The sequence below is a fragment of the Rattus norvegicus genome, chromosome 2, assembly GCF_021556685.1.
Source record: "Rattus norvegicus strain SHRSP/BbbUtx chromosome 2, alternate assembly SHRSP_T2T, whole genome shotgun sequence".
Classification (NCBI taxonomy): Eukaryota; Metazoa; Chordata; class Mammalia; order Rodentia; family Muridae; genus Rattus; species Rattus norvegicus.
Window position 1 is genome coordinate 40,306,956 of NC_141535.1, and position 7,926 is coordinate 40,314,881.

The 7,926-nt window shown below is 40.7% G+C and overlaps 1 non-coding gene across 1 annotated transcript; it reads right to left on the minus strand.

The window, feature by feature from the left end:
- Positions 1-5,720: 5,720 nt before the first annotated feature.
- LOC120101157 (U6 spliceosomal RNA) lies at positions 5,721-5,827 on the minus strand. Its single transcript, XR_015678593.1, has one exon. It is a non-coding gene; the product is annotated as a U6 spliceosomal RNA (small nuclear RNA).
- Positions 5,828-7,926: the final 2,099 nt, after the last annotated feature.

A 7,926-nucleotide genomic window follows, 5' to 3' on the forward strand; every position in this document is an offset into this window, starting at 1 on the left:
TTCTGAGGTCTTCTTCAGTTTCTTTCCTCAGTGTCTTGAAGTTCTTATTGTACAGATCTTTTACTTGCTTGGTTAAAGTCACACCGAGGTACTTTATATTATTTGGTTCTATTATGAAGGGTGTCGTTTCCCTAATTTCTTTCTCGGCTTGTTTCTCTTTTGTGTAGAGGAAGGCTACTGATTTATTTGAGTTAATTTTATACCCAGCCACTTTGCTGAAGTTGTTTATCGGCTTTAGTAGTTCTCTGGTGGAACTTTTGGGATCACTTAAATAAACTATCATATCATCTGCAAATAGTGATATTTTGACTTCTTCTTTTCTGATCTGTATCCCCTTGACCTCCTTTTGTTGTCTGATTGCTCTGGCTAGAACTTCAAGAACTATATTGAATAAGTAGGGAGAGAGTGGGCAGCCTTGTCTAGTCCCTGATTTTAGTGGGATTGCTTCAAGTTTCTCTCCATTTAGTTTAATGTTAGCAACTGGTTTGCTGTATATGGCTTTTACTATGTTTAGGCCTTGAATTCCTATTCTTTCCAGGACTTTTATCATGAAGGGGTGTTGAATTTTGTCAAATGCTTTCTCAGCATCTAATGAAATGATCATGTGGTTTTGTTCTTTCAGTTTGTTTATATAATGGATCACGTTGATGGTTTTCCGTATATTAAACCATCCCTGCATGCCTGGGATGAAGCCTACTTGATCATGGTGGATGATTGTTTTAATGTGCTCTTGGATTCGGTTTGCCAGAATTTTATTGAGTATTTTTGCGTCGATATTCATAAGGGAAATTGGTCTGAAGTTCTCTTTCTTTGTTTTGTCTTTGTGTGGTTTAGGTATAAGAGTAATTGTGGCTTCATAGAAGGAATTCGGGAGTGATCCATATGTTTCAATTTTGTGGAATAGTTTGGATAATATTGGTATGAGGTCTTCTATGAAGGTTTGATAGAATTCTGCACTAAACCCGTCTGGACCTGGGCTCTTTTTGGTTGGGAGACCTTTAATGACTGCTTCTATTTCCTTAGGAGTTATGGGGTTGTTTAACTGGTTTATCTGTTCCTGATTTAACTTCGGTACCTGGTATTTGTCTAGGAAATTGTCCATTTCCTGAAGATTTTCAAGTTTTGTTGAATATAGGCTTTTATAGTAAGATCTGATGATTTTTTGAATTTCCTCTGAATCTGTAGTTATGTCTCCCTTTTCATTTCTGACTTTGTTAATTTGGACACACCCTCTGGGTCCTCTCGTTAGTCTGGCTAAGGGTTTATCTATCTTGTTGATTTTCTCAAAGAACCAACTTTTGGTTCTGTTGATTCTTTCTATGGTCCTTTTTGTTTCTACTTGGTTGATTTCAGCTCTGAGTTTGATTATTTCCTGCCTTCTACTCCTCCTGGGTGTATTTGCTTCTTTTTGCTCTAGAGCTTTTAGGTGTGCTGTCAAGCTGCTGACATATGCTCTTTCCTGTTTCTTTCTGCAGGCACTCAGCGCTATGAGTTTTCCTCTTAGCACAGCTTTCATTGTGTCCCATAAGTTTGGGTATGTTGTACCTTCATTTTCATTAAATTCTAAAAAGTTTTTAATTTCTTTCTTTATTTCTTCCTTGACTAGGTTATCATTGAGTAGAGCATTGTTCAATTTCCACGTATATGTGGGCATTCTTCCCTTATTGTTATTGAAGACCAGTTTTAGGCCGTGGTGGTCTGATAGCATGCATGGGATTATTTCTATCTTTCTGTACCTGTTGAGGCCCGTTTTTTGACCAACTATATGGTCAATTTTGGAGAAAGTACCATGAGGAGCTGAGAAGAAGGTATATCCTTTTGCTTTAGGATAGAATGTTCTATAAATATCTGTTAAGTCCATTTGGCTCATGACTTCTCTTAGTCTGTCTACGTCTCTGTGTAATTTCTGTTTCCATGTTCTGTCCATTGATGAGAGTGGGGTGTTGAAATCTCCCACTATTATTGTGTGAGGTCCAATGTGTGTTTTGAGCTTTAGTAAGGTTTCTTTTACGTATGTAGGTGCCCTTGTATTTGGGGCATAGATATTTAGGATTGAGAGTTCATCTTGGTTGATTTTTCCTTTGATGAATATGACGTGTCCTTCCTTATCTTTTTTGATGACTTTTAATTGAAAATTGATTTTATTTGATATTAGAATGGCTACTCCAGCTTGCTTCTTCTGACCATTTGCTTGGAAAGTTGTTTTCCAGCCTTTCACCCTGAGGTAGTGTCTGTCTTTGTCTCTGATGTGTGTTTCCTGTAGGCAGCAGAATGCAGGGTCCTCATTGTGTATCCAGTTTGTTAATCTATGTCTTTTTATTGGGGAGTTGAGGCCATTGATGTTGAGAGATATTAAGGAATAGTGATTATTGCTTCCTGTTATATTCATATTTGGATGTGAGGTCATATTTGTGTGCTTTTCTTCTCTTTGTTTTGTTGCCAAGACGATTAGTTTCTTGCTTCTTCTAGGGTATAGCTTGCCTCCTTATGTTGGGCTTTACCCTTTATTATCCTTTGTAGTGCTGGATTTGTAGAAAGATATTGTGTAAATTTGGTTTTGTCATGGAATATCTTGGTTTCTCCATCTATGTTAATTGAGAGTTTTGCAGGATACAGTAACCTGGGCTGGCACTTGTGTTCTCTTAGGGTCTGTATGACATCTGTCCAGGATCTTCTGGCCTTCATAGTTTCTGGCGAAAAGTCTGGTGTGATTCTGATAGGTCTGCCTTTATATGTTACTTGACCTTTTTCCCTTACTGCTTTTAATATTCTTTCTTTATTTTGTGCGTTTGGTGTTTTGACTATTATGTGACGGGAGGTGTTTCTTTTCTGGTCCAATCTATTTGGAGTTCTGTAGGCTTCTTGTATGCCTATGGGTATCTCTTTTTTTAGGTTAGGGAAGTTTTCTTCTATGATTTTGTTGAAGATATTTACTGGTCCTTTGAGCTGGGAGTCTTCACTCTCTTCTATACCTATTATCCTTAGGTTTGATCTTCTCATTGAGTCCTGGATTTCCTGTATGTTTTGGACCAGTAGCTTTTTCCGCTTTACATTATCTTTGACAGTTGAGTCAGTGATTTCTAGGGAATCTTTTGCTCCCGAGATTCTCTCTTCCATCTCTTGTATTCTGTTGGTGAGGCTTCTATCTACAGCTCCTTGTCTCCTCTTTTGATTTTCTATATCCAGGGTTGTTTCCATGTGTTCTTTCTTGATTGCTTCTATTTCCATTTTTAATTCCTTCAACTGTTTGATTGTGTTTTTCTGGAATTCTTTCAGGCATTTTTGCGATTCCTCTCTGTAGGCTTCTACTTGTTCTCTAAGGGAGTTCTTCACGTCTTTCTTGAAGTCCTCCAGCATCATGATCAAATATGATTTTGAAACTAGATCTTGCTTTTCTGGTGTGTTTGGATATTCCATGTTTATTTTGGTGGGAGAATTGGGTTCCGATGATGCCATGTAGTCTTGGTTTCTGTTGCTTGGGTTCCTGCGCTTGCCTCCTGCCATCAGATTATCTCTAGTGTTACTTTGTTCTGCTATTTCTGACAGTGGCTAGACTGTTCTATAAGCCTGTGTGTCAGGAGTGCTATAGACCTGTTTTCCTGTTTTCTTTCAGCCAGTTATGGGGACAGAGTGTTCTGCTTTCGGGCTTGTAGTTTTTCCTCTCTACAGGTCTTCAGCTGTTCCTGTGGGCCTGTGTCTTGAGTTCACCAGGCAGGTCACTTGCAGGGGAAAAGTTGGTCCTACCTGATGTTCCGAGGCTCAAGTGTACTCGTGGGGTACTGCCTAAGTCCTCTCCGCGGAGGCAGCAACCGAGAAGATCTGCGCCGCTCTTTCCGGGAGCCTCCGTGCACCACGGTTCCAGATGGCGTTTGGTGTTTTCCTCTGGCGTCTGGATGTGCGCAGAGTGCAGTCTCTTCTTGTTTCCCAGGCGTGTCTGCCTCTCTGTAGGTTTAGCTCTCCCTCCCACGGGATTTGGGTGCAGAGAACTGTTTATCCGGTCAGTTTCCTTCAGGTTCCGGCGGTGTCTCAGGCGCAGGGGTCCTGCCGCTCCTGGGCAAGATTTGCTTTTAAAGTATGATGCTTGCTTGTTTTTGTTATTTGGGGCAGAAATATTTGCATCTGCATCACAGACCTTTAGGGAATGTATCTTAGATGATCCAGTGACCTCAGAGATAACTCAACTTTCTCCGAAAAAAAATTTACTTTGAGAAACAAATTATGCTAAGATTTCAAGATTTCAAATAGCAAACATTTATTATCTGCCTTTCAGAGTCAGGAATCTAGGCATGACTTAGCTGGGTGACTCGAACCCAAGGTCTTTCATAAGATTGCAACCAATTTGTTGGGTGGGGATATGGGTATAGCTAAAGTTTCACTTCCCAAAATCACTTACATGGCTACTGATAGCCCCAGAGGTAGAGATTCTAGGAAGCATGTTGCCTCAGGTGGTAACCAAAGGTTTTACAATCTAATCTTAGAGGTGATACCTTCTCATTCCCTTCCATTTTAATAATTAGAAGTGACTTCAGACATCTAGCCTACATTCGAGTGTTTTTGCATAAAGACAAGAGTTTGCTTCCCACAAACCCTCAGCAGCCATGCCTATTCTGCATGTCTCATGATTGGCTGCCTGGAAAAGTGTGGAGAAAAAAACTCCCCCTACTAGAAATTCGCAGAAAGCTTGGAAGAGACATATCCAGTCTCTGCACATTTCTCATCCTGAAATAGAAAACTTTGTTGTCCGTGTTTCCTGGAAAGGAAGTGAATTGGTGCAGAGAATGAAGATGTGCGGGCAGAAGCAGATGACAAGGCAGAGAGAGTGTTCTTTGGCTTCCTCTCTGTCCTTCTGCCTTTAGGTTTTATGAGTTACTCGGTTGCTGTTTTAGAAAGAGTTTCCCCCATTCTCAGATAAACTCATGTTGGCTCAGACACTTGCGTGGAGCTTTTCTATGGCACCATCAATGAAATCTGATCGATTGTTTTAAATTTTCAACATTGTGGACGTTAATTGAATCTGCATTTAGTGAGTCCATGTTTGTTGTAAAGCAGTGTCCTAGACAATGAGGGACGAGAGAGTCATTCTTATATATTCCACTCTCTAGCTAGGTCAACTATTCTTTTAAAGATTGTTTACAAATATTATCTCCCTCCACCCATCACCCATCTCTCTCTCTCTCTCTCTCTCTCTCTCTCTCTCTCTCTCTCTCTCTCTCTCTCTCTCAGTGTGTATGTGTGTGTCTATGTGGGGTGTGATGGTTTGTACATGCTTGGCCCAGGGATTGGCACTATTAGGTGTAGACCTATTGGAGCAGGCGTGGCACTGTGGGTGTGGGCTTTAAGACCCTCATCCTAGTTGCCTGGAAGCCAGTATTCTGCTAGCAGCCTTCCGATGAAGATGTAGAACTCTCAGCTCCTCCTTCACCATGCCTGCTTAGATGTTGCCATATTCCCGCCTTGATGATAACGGACTGAACCTCTGAACCTGTAAACCAGCCCCAGTTAAATGTTGTCCTTAGAAGAGTTGCTTTGGTCATGGTGTCCTTTCATAGCAGTAAAATCCTAAGACATGTGGGTATGCAGGCACTCACAGAAGCCAGAAGAAGGCATCAGATCTCTTGGAGCTGGAGTTATAGGTAGCTGTGACTTGTCTTGTATACATGACATTTTTTTTTAACCAATGTACTTTATTTAATACTACAGACAAGTAGAAATCGAGATTGCAAAATATGGAACGCTTCACGAATTTGCGTGTCATTCTTGCGCAGGGGCCATGCTAATCTTCTCTGTATCGTTCCAATTTTAGTATATGTGCTGCCGAAGAGAGCACTTTTTTTTAAAAGATTTATTCATTTATTATATATAAGTACACTGTAGCTGTCTTCAGACACACCAGAAGAGGGCATCAGATCTCTTTACAGATGGTTGTGAGCCACCATGTGGTTGCTAGGAATTGAACTCAGGACCTCTGGAAGAGCAGCTGGGGCTCTTAACCACTGAGCCATCTCTCCAGCCCTGACTTTTTTTTTTAATACATAATTTCTTCTTGGGTATGAAGCAACTGTCATGTGTGTAAAGTATGACTGAATCTATAAATCCAAACAGTAGATGACCTGGGTTTCTAATTTATATGTATGAGTGTTTGCTTGTATTTATTTATGAGAACCATAGGGATACCTGGTGCCAGAGGGTTCTAGAAGAGGGCTTCAGATCCCTTGGAAGTGTAATTACAGATGGTTATGCTGTTAGACCAGTTAGACCATTTCTCTACCACCCCCCGCCCTTTGTTGTTTGAAACAAGACCTTAAACTCAGGGAATCCTTTTTCCTCAGACTACTTGAGTTCTAGAATTAGAGTCATAGCCCATGATAACCAGTTCTAAAGAGTTCCTTAGTGAGAGAATTGTCTCTACATCCTAATTTACATACTGAGGTGATGTTCACAGCCTTTTTTTGGGGGGGGGTACATATGTATTTATGTAACCTAGATAAACTCTATGGAGTCATCTCAATGTTTGTTACTTTGAAATAAGTTTTCAATCAGAAGTTTTGAGCTTACTTTAGTGACTTGTCAAAGTTCAAAACTGTAAAGACAGTCAGTGAGGAGGTTTGAGCCAACCAGTACCATAAACAATGAATAGGAAGCTGAATTGTGATTCATCACACATTTATTGTATTTTTTTCTTCTTTGGGATGTTGTATACTTCTCTATTTCTTAACTATAGATTTGGGTGTAGAATTTGGTCAACAAAATTTAAGTGGGTAAAATGGAAGCAGAAGTTTTATTTTAGGATTTCTATTGCTGTAATAAAACACTACAAACAAAAGCAACTTGGGGAGGAAAGGGTTTATATGGCTTAATCATCTGTAGCACTGTTCATAATTGAAGAAAGTCAGGACAGGAACTCAGACAGGGCAGGAACTTGGAAACAGGAGCTGATGCAGAGGCCATGGAGGGATGCTGCTTATTGACTTGCTCCCCATGGTTTGCTTAGTCGGCTTTCTTATAGAGTCCAGGACCACTAGTTTAGGGATTGAATCACCCACAGTGGACTTGGCCATCACCTATCAATCACCAATTAAGAAAATGCTCTACCTCACACCAGTCAGAATGGCTAAGATCAAAAACTCAGGTGACAACAAATGCTGGCCAGGATGTGGAGAAAGAGGAACACTCCTCCATTGTTGGTGGGATTGCAGATTGGTACAACCACTCTGGAAATCAGTCTGGAGGTTCCTCAGAAAATTGGACATAGTACTACCTGAGGACCCAGCTATACCACTCCTGGGCATATATCCAGAAGATGCTCCAACGTATAACAAGGACACATGCTCCACTATGTTCATATCAACCTTATTTATAATAGCCAGACCCTGGAAAGAACCCAGATGTCCTTCAACAAAGGAATGGATAGAGAAAATGTGGCACATGTACACAATGTACTCAGCTATTAAAAACAATGACTTCATGAAATTCTTAGGCAAATGGATGGAACTGGAAAATATCATCCTGAGTGAGGTAACCCAGTCACAAAAGGACACACATGGCATGCACTCACTGATAAGTGAATATTAGCCCAAAAGCTCAGAATACCCAAGAAACAATTCACAGACCATATGAAACTCAAGAAGGAAGACCAAAATGTGGAAGAAAATACTCATGGGAGGAAATACAGGGACAAAGAGTGGAGTGAGACTGAAGGAAAGGTCATCTAGAGACTGCCCCACTTGGGAACCCATCCCATATGCATCCACCAAACCAAGTCACTATTGCTGATGCCAAGAAGTGTTTGCAGATGGGAGCCTGATATGGATGTCTCCTGAGAGGCTCTGCCAGAGCCTTAGGGATACAGATGAGGATGCTTGTAGCTATGAATAGGACCGATCATGGGGACCCCAATGGAGGAGTTAGAGAAAAGACTGAAGGAGC